Raw genomic sequence first — 17,693 nt, forward strand, 5'->3', positions numbered from 1 at the left:
CATCTGCTGATGGTGTTGAGAGAGTATATCTTCAAAAGGTACACATCTGCGCTAGTCTGTTCAACTACATCTGGAAGACTCATTGAGATCAAGATCTCTTTTACACGAGAGATCTGACAAATATTATTTAAAATATAAACAAGTAGAACTTCACAGTCCTCCAGAGAGAGTCTCTACTGCAGTTTGTTTGTTCTGCAGTTCATTGAGTGCATAGTGCAAAAGAAAATGACATGATGGAAATCCACTTGACAAGGTTTGCTGTCATAACCAAAAAAACTTTCAACATTCAAATCATTTCCACTTCAGTATTAAAATGTTTTGTTGACAGTACACACACACACACATACTCCACGGATATGTCATCCAGTCTCTGTTAGTTTAAACAGTATGACCAAGACAGTATGTTGTGTAATACACCCACACAGAAATCATGATCAGTCAAATCTTTTCTTCTTTTGCCAAAGGCAAATTTCCATGCATCCATGTCACAAACAGAGAAACAATAAAAGACATCTGGAAGCACCTTGCCTGTGAAAAATGAAGCCGCTGGTGGGCAGAAATCCAACTAAATCCCACATACTGTATCTAAATTAACATTCAGAAAGGCACCTGTAATAACTAATTCCAGATTGTATCTTTAAAGCACATATAAATAAAGTAATTTTATGTTCTAAGAGAACCTCAGGTAATGCTCAACACATCTTATTATTTTCTTAACGAAGGTTGCTTCAATGTGAAACAGTGGTATATCTTTAAAGTGATGATTCATAAAGTAGAATTATATAAAAGCTCACTACAGGTAACTCATATTGGTAAACTGAAAATCATATTTAAATTGATAAATTGGACATACTGTCCACAATGCTTGTCTAAAGCTACGTTTACATTACAGGCTGAAATGACCCAAATCCAATTTTTTTGCCACCAAGTGACTCAGATCAGATTTTTTCACGTAAAATGTTAACAAAGATCTGGGCCACTTGCATATGTCATCTTGGATTTGATTCAAATCCAATCTCTGGCTATGCGACCGCTGTCAGAACAATCAGATCGGAGTTCATGTGGTTTTTTTAACGTCTCACTTCTCTGCGCATGTGCATGTTGTCTGTTGTCATCATTCAGTCTCATTTGCTGGAAATTTATGGAGAAGCTTCTATTCAAGCCAAACTGGTAGGAACTTATCGTAGCCATGTCATCCATATTTATGATTGACTGTCACACAATGACGTTATTATTGTTATTCGTGTACGCATAGGGCTCACATTTCAGTTAAATCTGCACATGCGTGGCAGTTTAGGACCTCAATGATGTTCACACCAGAGCCGGACACATGTGACTTACAAAAATGAATGTGAACCATCAAAACAAAAAAATCAGTTTGGACTAAAAAATCAGAATTGAGCATTAAGGCCTGTAATGTGAACATAGGCAGACAAGACAGGAAGTGCAAAACAACTGCAACAAACTTTTGGAAATGTATGATAAAGCTCTTTTTCTATGACTCAGCCCAGGGTTGAGCCTTTGTAACATTCAATCAATTTCCACTGAGGGGGTGCACAGGAATTCATTCTGTAAAATGATTGATCATGGCAGTCTGCACCACAGTCTGCCATTTTGCAGTGATTCTAACATTTATCACAGGGTTGTGAGGTCAGTGGACAATGATTTGAGATCAATTACCGACAATATTTATGAGAAATAACCATCAATCCTCAATTTATCATGCCTTTGTTTCATCTGGACGCCGCCCTGTACTCAAGCCAACAGTGCCTGACCAGGAAAGCTGTTTAAACCATACAAAGAAACAAAATGAACAACTACAAGCCATCCTCCAGTGGTGTTTCCACAGGCCAAACAAATGTTCAATCAGAGCTCTTATCGGTTCCAGAAATCACAGTGTGACAAGTGCAGCTGAAAGCAGCCTGCCGACAGAGTGATGAGTGCTCGGGCGAGACCGCGATTCAGAAAGCAGTGAAAGATGACAAGCATAACAAGAGTAGACTTCCGTTGTTGATTTTATTAAAGTGATGGTGATACGGGCAAAAAAAGGAAAAAAAAGGAATTTCCTATTTCTCAAGTGTCCATTCTTCAAGTTAGTGCCAGAGATGCTGCCTCTATTTATTGCTACATATAAATTATTTAAATTGAGGCTGGTAACGGGAAGGATAAGCTTATATTATTCAGGGCCAGAAGCAGTGTAGTCATCTTAAAATCAATGTGTCTAAAATAATGTGCTGCTCTTATGTAGGCTGATGTTACAAACGACCAACGTCTTATGATAATATACTGGGAAGAGACCTGAAGTACATGCATTGTTCAGCATTTTTTTGAATTATTGAGAAAATTGAGAAAATGACTCAGAATCACTTTCACCCATCACACATTTGAAAATGAGAGTACTGCTTTATAAAACAGCAATCAGAGGTCTCGCTATCTCTGCTCTTTACTATACATTACTTTAGATATTGTGAGAATGTTAAAAGCGTCCACTTACATCTGAGGTTTATACGCATTTTATCCTGTTTGTCCCTAACATCAGGCCAAACCAGACCAATTAAATTAACATTCATGGATATGTGCTCAAGCATTTTATCTCCTCCACTCCGAGGGTGACAGTGAGGACGGACAGAGAGGACACAGACTTGCGCTATTGTTTTATGACAGCCATTAGTCCTGTTTCACAGCCAGCTCTTAGCACTCACTACAGACAAATCAACTATATAAACAGCTTTCTTTGAAGAATGCAGTCTTGCACTTTCAGAGCACACCTTTTAGCAATACTAACAGTCTACAGCCATGCTTGTAGCTCAGTGAGACTGCCCTTAGGCACAGTGGCTCTATTAGCCAAATGCTAATGCCCGCGTGCCAACATACGCACAATGACTAACATGCTGATGGTTCGCAGGTATAATCATCATCTTAATAAGGAAGGGGTGTCATTATATGCACATCATGGACTATTAGGAGACAGCAAACAATGGAAAAAGAGTAACACCTGCACACTCACTCCAAAGCTACAATTCAATCTTCTATCCCAAAAGGATCTTTGTCAAATCAATTTGGATTGAAACTAGTCTATTTGGATAAAAATTTGAATTGTGGCTTCGTACTAAGGGTGTAGGCATTACTCTCTTCCATAATCATCATCTTCACCATCTTAGTTTAGCCTGTTAACATGGTAACATTTGCTAATTAGCCCTCAAATTAAAATTTTGACCTGATGATGGTACAAGATGGAAAGTCTCCTGAGTGGAACATGAATGTGTATACAAAATGTAATGGCAAAGCAACCAATAATTGCTGAGACATTTCACTACAAACCACAAATGCCAATCTAATGGTGGTGCTAGAGGAAAAGTCAGACCAAAGTAATGACCAAAATCAATGAATCCTCTGGGCTCCATGAATGTCTATTCCATAGCAATCCATCGAATAACTGTTAAGATATTTCAGTCTGAACCAAAGTGGTTTACCAACCGACAGACTGACATTGCTATCCCTAGAGTGACGCAACTAGTACAGCTAAAAACCAGAGAGACCGAAACCATGCATATTCAGAAATTACTAGATACAATAGAGAGATACAAAGGTCCCACACTTAGAGCTTATATCAAGTTATTTTTGTCCTAAAGGGAAAAAAACTGGGACTCTGACTGGAAGGCCGCTTGTTCAATCCCTGAACCGACAGAATCAATTTCAGAAACCATCCCTGAGATGCCCTTGAGCAAGGCTCTTAACCCCTGTTTGCTCCAGTGGAAGTGCTCAGTGGCTTACAGATCAGACTGTGGTTGTACTAGGCAGCTTCCAGGTGAAAATGTGTGTAACTGTGTGAGTGTGGAGTAGGGTGTTGCGGAAACAAGAGCTGTCATGCTCAGAAAATTTACCCTGGATTACCCTGGACCCTGGTTTAAAAAAATGAGCTCTTATCCAATATGTGTTTCATGTAATACTGGATTACTGAGATCTGTGGGAGTTTTGATTTTCACCTCCCAACGTGCATCTCATTTTGCTAGCGTTACAGACATCAGAATAAGTTAAACCAAAATGGCTCTGCTCCACGGCCCACAGCAGCGCAGCTATGGGCATGATCTGGCCCTTATCACTAAACACACTACTCCGAGTTGGATGGGGATCAAGCACTTTTATCTTTGGTGTGCAAACAAACTGGGTGTAGCAACCTCACGTACTAACACGACAGTTTTACTGAAAATTTACTGAGATACATAAAGGTTAAATGTACCTCTTAACCTCTAGCAGCTGAGACATATGAGGGTGAAGGCAGATGGCTTCAATATTTGTAAAAGTCACAACTGCGGACTGGAGAAATTAGGGATATACTGTGTTTTCTGAGGGAATGTTTTAAAATAATTCAATCTGACATTTTTACATACATATACAGTCTTTATGAATGTGCCACACAACTATTAGTAGGTTTTGTGATTGTTTGCTTATATTTTTTGAATCGCTGCAATTGCTTAAGCACTAGTGCCTACCTAGGGAAATAAATTCCAAAATCCTTCTCTTAGCTTCTTCTTCTTATTTGCACCTTCTTCTTTATGATTTGCGGTATAGTACAGACTTTTACCTTGATTTTTGGATGTCAAACAGTACCATAATTTCACTACTTTGATATAATTTCTATAGTTTTGCAGCTTATTTAAGGATCTGACTTGTATATAATTTATGCAATAAAAAAGAATATTAGCGATATTATAATTAGTAGGGAAATTTGGAAGAATACTCATCATACACATCATCATCATTAGAGAGAGAAAAAAGAGTCACTTACAAACACTCAAGTACACCTTCAGTCTAGATGCTTTTACTTAATTACCCCGCACCTGTCAAACTCTAATAATAGTAACTACATCTCCTCACTCTTACATAAATGCTGAAATTCTGCCTCCTCATCTGACGTCATGTATGTGATGACCCACAGACCACACAGCGTGACATCCTCCCCAGTGACTGGAAAACCCCCGCCTGCAGATAAGACAGCTCCATGTGTGGTGGATTGTGTTTATTGAGGGCTTATTAGCACCCAGGTCAGCTCCAAGAGAAAACAACCCAAGGAGAGTGAGCTAAAGTCAGGCAGCTGTTTCATTACACAACAACAAGTACCCTGAACAGCAATTAACAATCCACAGCCAGACGGCCAAGTCCTTTGTTTTCCCCCCGGTCCTGACAACTTGCCTCTATACCAGTTCACGCAGCTGTCTGCCAGTGGCCAATCTATACATGTATATGTGTGTGTGGCTGTGTGTTTAAATTTAAACTTGTATCTCCCTCCATACATGCAATTAAATGCAGCACATGGTTCTAAACCCAGAAACATCTTTATACTCAATTTCAAAATGGCTTCTGTGACTAAGGAGAAAACTGGTCATAGGGGTCATGTGACTGCAGCTCGGGGGCAACAGTCAAGAGCAGTGGGGCGGCAAATTAAGTATTGAATATTAGGCACTATGAAAAGGTTGTTGTATTCAAAGAGAAATGACAGCAATGGTTGCTTGCTTGTCACAGGCCACCAGAGGACCAGGGTCCTCAAAGATACAAAAAGCAATCTGAATAATGTGACCCCGATGAAATCATTTCAGCCCCCACTGAGGTCCTTGCCATCTGTGACATTACGGGTTATGTGTGGGCGGGTGGAGTGCCTGGCCTCCAGCTGAACTAGCTGTGCATCCCGTGCAGCTTCATTTCCTCTAAGTCTCACTGACTCACTATGATTGCTACTTCAGTAAACTGGGCTAGATTATTTAAAAATGTACAAGAAGTTATTGACTTCCAAGACTTTACATAATAGAGAGATTCTTAATTTGATCCTTTCAGATTCAGGCCAATGCAGCCTTTAAGCAAAGAGGTGTTTCTTTCACAGCGAGGCAGATTATCTCTTCCTGAGAAGTTCCATGTGTGTATGTGTGTGCTCTAATTTTGCATTTGCACGTTTCATGCTGAGTGACTCTTTCATCCAAATCCCATTGAGCTATTTTAGGTATGAGCCACGTTGCATAAGATATCATGGATATCATATAAAGGGTAATTGTAATAAGACATCACACGCATCTCAAATTTATGATAAACACACTTGAAGAAAGGGGAAGAGAATATTAGCTTGACTGCGAGTGAGTCACAGCTGACCTCTGATCTCTCTGGACTTGATTTCAGCTGAAAAAAAAACGTGTACTGGAACATTTAGAGAACACGGGGCATCATATTTTATTAGATCCATCAGACAGAGCATTGCTGTAGACAGATAGCTGAGCTGAGATGGTGGAGTTGTTTCAATTAGAGATAATGTGCAGCTTTGTTCCTGAACTCTTGCTCCTCTATGGTAATTCACTCCTGCTGAAATGGACTTGGGGCTCCCACAGTCATAATGGTCTCATTTTGGCCAAATTTTAATAGGATTACAGGGGGGATACTGTTGGCTGCATTGCTTGTTATTTACCACTGAAGGATGAGATACTGTATGGAACTTGGCCTGAGTTGGACCTAAGAGTATATTCAGTTGTATGAGCAGAAAAAAATCATTATAATGATATAGCAATTGTCATTTCTACAGCTATTCATTAAATTAACTCATTACTGATAAAGCCTTTGGAAAATGCTCTCCATTATTTACCTCAATGTAAATCAAAATATTGAGCAAAGAGGTGCCACTGATTATAAAGCATTTTGCATAAAGATATCCTGTATTCTATCTTCATCACTGGCACAAGTAGGTGTACCATCCTGCAGCTGAACACATTTCAGCTGGCATATAAATGTGTGGCAGAGACAGATTTCTGCAAGGTAGCCTACAAGTGTAGTTACAAAACACTTCCTCTTTTGTCATTTCATGGTAGAGAGCCAAGACACTGACAAAAGCTCTGGCAAATCCTAAAACACAGCACACTATGCAAAACATGTGCTGGAGCCAGATTCTGACACTCTTGACCAAAAGCCTACAAGTCTCCTGCCACAATACATCAATGAAAGAGAGCCAAGCATCTGTCAGGATACTGTAATTTGACTTAACTGTAATTCAAATCAACTGACAAGGCGCAGATAAAATCCTCCCAACTAGATTTGAAACAATTAGTCAATTAATTGATAAGTCGATCACCAGAAATCAATCTGCAACTATTTTGATAGTCAATTAAACCTTTCAGGGATTTTCAAAGAAAAAATGCCACACATTTTCTGGTTTCAGCTTATCCAATATGAGGATTTTCTACTTTTCTTTTTTTATATATAATTATTCTTTTTCACATATAATTAATATGAATATATTTGGGTTTTATACAAAGGAAAAATTATGGTAATTTTTCACTATTTTCTGACTGATTAATCAATTAATCGTTTAGTCTAAAATGAAGAAAATAATAAGCAGTTTTATCAATAGTAAAAATAGTAATTAATTCATCCCCTACTCCCAACTATCTCTCCTTTTATGGTATGTATGCTCCCTTACTTGAATCAATGTAAGACAATGTGCCAAACTTGCTGTCCTCCTAAGGTGAAACAAAAAAATTATGTATTTTAAGGCCAGTATTGTGGCGATACAGTTCTATGTAGTATGTGCTCTGCCCTCTAACAGGCTTCGCTATTGGTTTACCCGTCATGAGGCTCTGCCTTGGCATCTGCAGCACCCTCTCCTGATAAAGCCCCAGCACTCTTGTCGCTCGTCTCCTTTTTTCATTCAGCCACCTTCGAGAACAGATCATCACTGCCCCCATCCGGTGTCACAGAAAACTCACCATCTTGGTCATGTCTGCTAACAAGACCTGCATATCCTGTGCTGCGCCTATGCTGCCGATGGACTCTCACGAGTCCTGCTTTTTCTGCCCGGGTTGATGGCATCAGGTGGAGACTAATTCCTGCGCCGCCTGCCTAGAGCTTCCCTGGGAAGAGCAGGAGTGTCAGCTGGCCTTCACCAAGTTTGTCCACAGCCTCCACACCAGCCTGGCAGCAGAGGGCATGACGACTCAGTCCAAGCCATGGGCCAACTACAACAAGGAGGTTGAGCATCATGTCTTTGAAAAGGAAGACTATGTGTCCCTCTTCAAAGACGACAACCTGAAGCCTATCACCACTGAACAACCTGCCCGGCCTGTTAGAATTAGCCACCGACAGGATGGCGACGCTGCTGCCACCTCAGCCGCCTTCCAAGGCTCCCAACAAGGATTTCACCACAGGCCTCCTCGCCAAGCCCCGTGGGAGTCTTCATCCCAAGATGGAATCCATCTTCAACTACATGCAACGTGAGTGGGCCTCTCCACTGACCGCTAAGCCCCTAGCAGTGGCTTATGGGCTGTATTCTACTGTTTAGGGCTCGGAATGCATAAAGGGAGTGCCTCCCATCGAGGATGCAGTCAGGGTCTGCCTCCTCCCCTCCACCTTCCTCTGGTCCAGTGCCAGTCAGCCATTGCTCCCATCTGAGAGGGACAGAGTAATGGCCGGCTTCCTCGACCACTGTTATGTCGTTATGGAGGTGGCACTGGCTAACAATATGGCTTTCCTGGCAAGATCTCTGGACCATCTCATGCACCAGACCAAGTTCATGCAATCCCGACAAGCCTTGCAGCTCCAAGGGGAGATGGCGACCATAACACTACAGCGAAAGAGTGGCTTTCCAGCCAACACACCCCGCAGGTGAGTGTTTTTTCTTCACACGCCAGACCTAAGCTGGGGGACACAGTGAGGGATGCGGCAGCGTCATTGTTAGTCTTAGCCATTTCTTGGCCCTTTCTATCATGGCCCCCTGTGTGCCCCCCCGAGACAGGAAGGTCAGGATGAGCAGGCCCGTTCTAGCTCTTCCCATCGATCCCATTTCCCTGCCACTCACATACCACTACCCGCCATGGGTGAAGGCCTTTGTGGCCTTCTCTCAGACTGACTGGACAGGACTCTGTATAAGAGCTACACATTGCAATTCTGCCACCAACCCCCTCCATTCAATGGCATACTTCAGACCTCTCTCTATATCCCTACCGAGAGGGCGGAGAGGGCAGCCTTGGAGGAGGAAATAGCTGCAGTCCTCCGAAAAAGAGCCATATCAACGGTTCCCCACTAAGAGGTGCAGATAGGCTTTCTCTCCCGTATTTCTTGGTGTATAAGAAATGGGGGGGCATGAGACCCACATTGGACCTGCACGGCCTGAACAGCCACATTGCCCTTTCCTCCAGGTCTTCAATGACACCTCCTTGGCCAGTTGGGGCGGGACCCTCAATCAGGCCATTATGGGAGGCATGTAGTGGGGCACATGGGGTTGACCTCCAGCCCTGCTACATCAATCTGCTGGAATTCACAGCAGTGCAGAAGGTGCTGCGCCACTTGATGGTGAGGTCAGACAACACCACAGTGGTGGCCTATTCCCGGCTCTGCACAGGATGGGGGTATCCATCTTGACCTGGACAGATCGCCATCTCTGCTCCCTGCTCGCCACGTTCCAGGGTCCCTCAACATGGGGGGAGACAGGATGTCCACTCGAGAGGGATCCATTTGAGGAGGAGTGGAGCCTCTCCCTGGACACAGTTGCACAGATCTGGCAACAGTTTGGACGACTGGTGGCCGACCTGTTCGTAAGCAAAGAGAACACCCAGTGTCCTCTCTGGTTCTCCCTGAGGACAACCGATGCCCCACCCCCTGTAAGGGGAGGACGCATTAGCACACCCAATTTGGCTCCCCGGCCTGCTGTATGCCTTCACACCCTTACAACTGATGATGCAGCTGCTCCACATGGTCCGGGTGCAGCATCTATCCGTGGTAGTCATGGCATCAGAGAGTCCACGTGCCAGTTGGTTCCCAGACCTGTTTCAACTAGTGGTGGCGGAACCGTGGTCAGTACTGGACCTGCCCACAGCTGCCCACAGCCTCATACATCTGATTCTGAGATGGCACCTCATCGTCTGGAGGTTGAAAAGGTGAGACTGGCTTAGGTCTCCTGGCCGTGGTGGTCTCTATGATTCAGAAGGTACATGCCCCATTGGCATGTGTGGCTGGCGCCTGAGGGCTTTTTTCCCCCTTCCTCACACTGACGGGGAGGAAGAGCACCTTCACACTCTGTGCCCCGTGTGTGCACTCTGCTGTTATGTGGAGTGCATGGTGGCTTTCAGGAAGTCTGACCAGCTGTTCATCTGCCACAGAGGTTGGGCTTAGGGGGCCCCTGCGTCAGTGCAACGGCTCACTCACTGGATCTGTGATTGGCATCACTTCCTCTATGGCGCTTTTCCGGAGTGTCTCTGTGGAGGAGATCTGTTTGGCCACCTCCTGGTCTTCCACTTCAACCTTGTGCAGACATATCTCAGGGACATGACTGCTGGGTCAGTGTCTCATTCAGTGCTTGGTGCGCTGTCTGGGGGAACCTCGTCTGGAACAGACTGAGGTGTTTTTTGTGGTTGTGGCTTGGTTCTGATTAGTGTTGGTTTGGGCCAAGCTGGGAGTACCTCTCATCCCTAATGGCCTTTGCCTTAGGTTTTAACCAATAGTGAAGCCTGTCAGAGGGCGGAGCACATACGACATAGAAATAGTAGTTACCTGGATGTAACTCCAGTTTTATGAATATGTGCATAGCCCTCTAACTACAAGCCCAGCTGGCCCCAGTTGTTTGTTGCTGAGTTTCAAAGGGAGACAAGCAACGAGAGCACTAGGGTTTTATGGGGGGGAGGGTGCTGCGTGGGTGTTACCCTCCGATTGAGCAGTGAGTGCAAAGACATTTTTCTCTCCTTGTGGGGGGTAGACCAACAGTGAAGCCTGTTAAAGGGCTATACACGTACTGATAGAACTGGAGTTGCATCCAGGTAACTACTATTTTTTCTGCATGGTGATCTCCACAACAACAAACAACAAGGTGAAAGACAGATACACATTCACTCAGTCACTGATCTCCCACACAGTCAGTAGAACTGCTTATGCAACCATCTAGGACAGGACATTTACTGAGGCATCAAACCCCTGTGTTTTGCCTCAGGGCTGTACAAATACTCACGATGCACACATACAGAATGCAAACGTCCATGAGAAAAGACTGTGACTGTCAATCAGAGATGTCAATGTGGCTATTCTACCTTCATGTCAACAAAATGCAATTAGTTCAGGAAATCCTGCTAGTGCCACCACTAATCTGAGGGCAGCAACTGAGATAAGGATGTCAAAAAGGAGCCATGCACATTATCTCATAAAGAGAATTAGAGAAAAGCCTCTACCTCATATATCTCATTGTGTGCTGGCCCAAAGGACGATCCAGAGAGGGTCATTCACAAACCTGCATGTGTAGATAAAACAATGCTTATTCTCACCTGCAGCTGAATGTGACTCAGCTATTATCAGGAGGGATCCTTGAAAAGGAGGTGGGAGGCGCCAGAGTTTGAATGCTGAGCGAGGAGCTGCAGGGATCATTTACAGCCAGTTGCCATACATCCTCCCTCTCCCCCTCAGCACAACCCCTTTCCCTGTCCCCTGATAGGTCGATTAATAATTCTGTTACAGAGATAGTGACCCAATCTGCATGTAAGGCTGTGTGGAGGAGAGGGTTTCTGCAGAACTGCAGATAGGCCACATCTACTGACATTCTTATATTAAAAAGGAAAATGTGTAGAGAGTGAGAACACAAAATCTCTTTTCAAGTTAGGAAATCATCCACCATGACTGCCGTAGGAACAGACATTTTAGGAAATACAGTTAGATGAGAAGATAGATAACACTCTCATGTTGGTCTGTTGAATATAGCCTGCAATCAGTTAGCGTAGACTTAAACAAAGACTGGAAACAGGGGGAAACAGCTAGCCTGGCTCTGTCCAGCTTTAACAAAATCTGCCTACCAGCACCTTTAAAGCTCACTACTTAACAAGTTATATCTGGTTTGTTTAATTCTGTACATAAAAAGTCCAGCGACATCTGTTCTATGGCGGGTTATGTGCCGGACCATTTTTTGGCTCTGAGCAGTTGCCAGGCAACCACTAGAGACTCAAGGAAGTTGCTGCCACATAAACCCTGAAATACTGAATTGTCATTTTTACAGTACACTTCAGTATTTGTACGGATTAAACAAACGAGGTATGACATATGAACTAGAAGCGGTAATGATACACCTAGGCATTTTGTTGTTACCATTGGACAGAGCCAGGCTAGCCTTTTCCCCCTGTTTCCAGTTTGCTAAGCTAAGCTAACTGGCTGTTTGTGGTAGCTTCATGTTTATAGCTTGATTCCACTGGGCGCATCTGTGCCGAGTTCTGGCTCTGACATGTCCGCAGGAACTTATTGTGGCCACTCTAGTGAATACTTGTGATCCCACCAGACACGTTGCACTGCATTTCAGAAATGTCCCTCTCCACTCCGCTCCACTAAACATATGTGCCTAGTCTATTTTTGATGGAAGCTATGTCATTGCTGAGTTTCAAAGAGAGATGAGCAACCAGAAGTTATTTGTCACCATGGACGATGAGATTCATCTTGGAAGTGGAATATCACAAGATTTTATGACACCACTGCTGCCATGACTGCCCTAGTCCCTGGCCTGTCCCTATCCTCTCCAGGTAGTGGGTTGACTTTCTTCTCTCTGGCGCTATGGGAGCAAAACACTCAGCTTCTGAAATGCTCACGGTGGGGTATGATGCCGTGCGGAGGATGGAACAATACCTAGTCACAGCCAGAATGTGACGCAGCCGTGCCCGGTGCAATCAAGGTGTCGCTGTACAGGCATGACGTATCAAACTTTTCATCTAACTCTCTGTCATTGAGCGAATTAGGGCATTTCCTAAAATGTCACACTGTTCCTTTAAACTAACCGCTGAATATATGTGTAAATCTTAATGTAAATTTAAAGGTTTTGCAGTGATATTGGAAGTGTTACACAAAACATCTCCAGTATGATGAAACGCACTGAAAATGATTTCCCTCATTCTCTACAGAAAACTGTCACCCTGATCCGTGGTATGCTCTCTCTGCACCATCGCAAATCCTCTCCTCCAAGATGAGGCTGAGAAGGAGGGACAAAAAATTTGCAGCTGAAATGTGACAACAAAAGTCGACATGTTTTTTTCACCCTCTGAAGATTAAAGAGTGGCGAGAGTGCCCTGTCAGCACAGCAGGATGCTGTGACTGGTGACAGCGCCTGACCATTTAACACTGAAGCTCTCTGCCAGAAACACACCATCACATGGGCAGGGGCCAGGACTGGGAAGGCTCCGCTCTCACCTGGAGTGAGAAGCTGACAACAGCTGAGCAATCACAATGATGGCTGTGCTAATGTGTCAGAGGGAAAAACATTCACTCTTTCTCAGAGTCCAATATGGCTAGCTTTGTCATTTTTTTTATCACACTTCGGCTTTTGGAATATTTTAAATGCAAGCAGAGAAGAAATATTTCTACCTACAGTAATGAAGCAGCAGGAAGTAGGAAGACAAGGGTGATGTGGGTGCAAGAGGGCACACCCACTCAAGCAATACACTCTAGGACAGGATACAGGCTGCACAGTTAGAATAAGCCTCTTTTCTTTCTCTTCTTCTTTGAGCACTCCATCATTCGGGCACCAGCTGCCTTCTTGGAAGGAGCCCACAGAAAAAAAAGAAATAAGATTGGTGAACTTCAAAGCATCCTCTCATTTTTCTAGTTATGTATGAGAGACTCGGAGAGTATTTCTCAGTGTGAGTGCCACTGGGAGCGGCAGCCTGAGGTACGGACTTAATGAGCCTGCCTGAATGTTTTAGAGCCTGACAAAAAAGCAACCTTCAGAGCATGCTCAGTACCAAATAGTCCTCTGCACTCTGATACTGGAGAAGTAAACATGTATGCAAGTATAGCATATACCTAACATATCATATCCCTCACATTCTTCACACTGTTTTGTTTACTACACTTCTGAAACCTGAGTGGTCATGTGACCGCTCAAAATACACGCCATTGACTGTCTTGGATAATTACAACACCAGAGACTCTGGGGAAAGAAAAAACCTGGTTTATATTTCAAGATGTTACTTCAGGACACAGAGCCCTGGTATGACAAAAGAACAAATAATACTCTTTGTGCAATATGTGAAAATTGTACCATATTTGTTTCAAAACCGCACCTTCAAACTGTGAGAAAACCTCAAGCTCTCAGTAACACTTCAGATATTCTAACCTCGTTATTTATAGCTGGCAATTTAGCTGCATGTTGTAATGAATTTGAATCACATTTGATTTAATGAAATATCTGTCATACAAATGACAGGCCTAATGTAGAACTGCAAGAGTCAGCATTAAGCTGTAAGAGGTACAAGAAGCCCAAGATAGGTTTTGTCCTTGGTACTGTCACCTCAATGCTGCCAGAGCTATATGTCCCATGAGAGACAGCAGAAAAAAGAGCATCCTGCAGCACTTTATAAAATCCCCACCCCTCTCTATACTCCTCAGCACAACTGTCAGCCTCTTTTTGTGTCTGACTATTCGGTCTCAAAAGATAAAGAGCACAGTGGCTTGTGTCTGTTTTGCTACATTGCGGTTACAATACAGTAGACCTGAGGTGTTTTAGTATAGTGTGTCATTTTTTGGCTCCACTTGGTTGTTTGTCAGTGTTCAGGGAGGTTGCGAGAGATGCCGGTGTATCTAGAGGGGTAAGCAGAGCATCTGTCAGCAGGGCAGCCTCTTGGACACTCTCCAGGAAAGAGGTACTACACCCACCAGGCAGGCTAAATGAGGCATGATCAATGAGAATAATCTAGATCAAGAGCTACAACAACCCCTTCTAAAAATTCACCAAACAGTCCCTGATGTGGAATCAAAACAGATTGCATGAAGGCAAGGTCCATAGCTCTATCCTGAGGCAGACCAGGACCCAGATGATGCTCAGTATTCCCTTCACAAAGCTTGAATGAATTAGCTTTGAGTAAAGTTTGGACCACACGCACCAGGAAGTAACATGCACACATCACCTGCATTATGGTACAACCAACAAAAAGGAAACAGACAAAGGAAAGTCAGATGCAGCCTGTAAAAATCCCGAACTACAGCAACAACCACCAGCCTTAAATGCCCACAACTCTATTCCAGATTCATTAAAGGAAGTGTTTAAGCAATGCTGAGAAGAGAGTTGAAATACACCCTTACCAGCACTATCGCAATTCCGTAATCCTGTTCTCCACAACAGGCTAACCCATTCACCAAAGAGGCACTTAGGATTAATGTTACAATGCCTTAATAACGTCCCTCGACCGCTCTCCCATCAGCACCAGAAACTGCAGTCCTCCTCGCACTGTTTCCACTGCAGCACTACTTGTTCTCCCATACACACACACGTACACACACACGCTCACTCATTCTATCTGTGACTACCCCCACCTCTGTTTCTCTCAATCCCCTCCTCCTCTCCCTCTCTCCACTCTTTCTATCACTTTCACTGAAAGGATCCCCCCCCCCCCTCTCCCTCCCTCCCCTTTCCCCTCTCCCTTGCCCTCGCTTTCTCTCCATCTTCCATCTCTCCCTCCACTCCAGCGCTCACTACTCAGCCGGCTGATTTGTGATGCTGCTCATAAGGTGCTGTATGCAGCAATCTGCGCCCCCAGTCCAATGCATAAGGGCAATCCAAAAGCATCCATATGCTCTACTGTCCGACCGGCACCCCCACCCTCGTTCAAACAGCGCCGCTTCTCTGGGACTCCGCAGGGCTCAGACATGTTCCAGAGCTTACAAGGCTGCAACTGCATGAAAAAATGAGTGGATGTAAATAAGTAAAAAGAAAACGACATACTGTAGATGAGACCTCTAGATAAACGGACGAAGACAAGAAGAAGACTGTCATTTGCTGTGTGCTTACCGCAGCAGTACTGTAGTCTGCTGCTGAGTCTCTTTCTCTCTTGCCATCTCTATCCATTTATCTGAATTATGTCTTTAGACTTGCACCACTCCCACTGTCATCAAGAAAGATTTTAATCCTACGACAACGGCACAAATACTGGCAGGGTAGATATCACAGTATGGCGCATACAAGTGTATAAATAAATGAGAGTTGTCAGTATGGTATGATTTAAAAACGTTGCTGACATAAAAGAAGTCTTTTTTTCACATTGCTTTATGTAAGCTTCTGAAGCTTAGTAAAGATGGTTTTAAGTATGGTCCTGTGATAAAAAAAAAAAAAAAAAATACACAGTTCATAGTAGAAATACTTCAACTGCAAAATCGTGAGCAATGCCACCCAGACCCCTTAGCTCAAACTGCTCTTTTCCCCTTACAGTTTGGATATTACTGTGTAAATCTGCTTGTTTAATGACAAGATGTGACGCACTCTTTCGCTTAACACCAACGCTGAACCAGACAGTTTGGAGCCCTTCGGGTATTACTGCGTGTCACTGAGAATTATCATCGTCCCCTAAGTGAATCACCCTCCTTATTGGCCAGCAATGAGCACTTGAACCAGAAATCAATAAAGTCTCAATCAGTAAAAATGGAAGGGAGAGAGGGAGACATAGAGAAAGTGAGATGGCTTTTTGTAATTTCAAAACATACAAGAGTAGAGAGAGGAATGTAATTTGTTCGCTGTCTGTGGCAATACCATTCCTCAGTGCTGGTTCCAGGCAGTAATGTGTGGTTGCTGGTTTTGAATTAGAAGTGATCTGGTAATTACAGGGAAGAAGCTGTCTCAGTAATGCTCAAGAAAAATGGCACAAGCAAAGCACACCTCTTTATATCTTCACCTAGCATTTGCTAGGTTACGTAAGTGTACAAACTTTAATGAATTAGGCTGGTGTTGTTCAACATTTTTCTTACTGTCAACAAATGCTATGAAAATTAAAAATGCCTTAGTCCGTCTCTCTGACCGTCTGACTTTCCTACCCTGTCTGTGGCACTCAGCCTCAAACCCATTTGTTCTATTGAAGATATTGTATATAGTTTGATTTTTTTTTAAGTGCAGTCATTTCCCAAAAGAGCTGGAGGCTGTGGTTTTTTTGCAAACGTTACTGAGTAAATGCTGCATTTGTTGGGGACTATTTTCAGCTGCGAACTGATACACATTTGGTTTGTAGGAAGTATTTAAAGGTCCAGTGGGTAGAATTTAGTGGCATCTAGCGTAACAGACTTGGCAGAAATGTAATATAATATTCATAAGTATGTTTTAATTAGTGTATAATCCCATGAAAGTGAGAATCATGTTTTCGTTATCTTACAATAAGCCCTTTATATCTACATAGGGAGCGGGTGCCCTTCCACGGAGGCAGCCATGTTGCACCGCCATGTTTCTACAGTAGCCCAGAACGGACAAACCAAACACTGGCTCTAGAGAGGGCCTTCCTTGTTTTTCGCGAGTGCCATGGCCACCATAGGTCCTCCTACACGCTTGGAAGGGGAGGAAACTGCAACCTCACAGCTAGATGCCACTAAATTCTACACACTGGACCTTTAAATGAAACAGGACAGTGTATGTCGGACTGACTCAAACTGACAGTGCCCACATTTGGCATAAGGAAGGAACATGTCACCCAGTGCAACGGTGTGGCTTACTGAAGTGTTTTTAATAGTTTCTGGACAATGAAGGAGCTCTTGGCACAAAGGAATGAGCTAAATCAGTTGTTAGTACAATCAATGCATGGGTGGTTTTGGTCTTTTCATAGGATTTGTTAAAAATAGAAATATAAAATCTTGTTGTAATTTAAGAGACAGGTACACAACTAAACCTGGAAGGTGGCTGCTTCAGCTTTTCCCTGCAGCTCTCCGCCTCCATATTGTTTTGTGTAGGG

At 43.5% G+C, this 17,693-nt stretch overlaps 1 protein-coding gene across 1 annotated transcript in view; it reads right to left on the bottom strand.

Moving 5' to 3' along the window:
* The window catches only part of LOC121895920 (synaptotagmin-2-like), a 59,092-nt gene that overhangs the window by 11,097 nt on the left and 30,302 nt on the right, over nt 1-17,693 (bottom strand). The gene's annotated exons all lie outside the window — the stretch shown is intronic.

This window comes from Thunnus maccoyii, chromosome 4, assembly GCF_910596095.1.
Source record: "Thunnus maccoyii chromosome 4, fThuMac1.1, whole genome shotgun sequence".
Lineage (NCBI taxonomy): Eukaryota > Metazoa > Chordata > Actinopteri > Scombriformes > Scombridae > Thunnus > Thunnus maccoyii.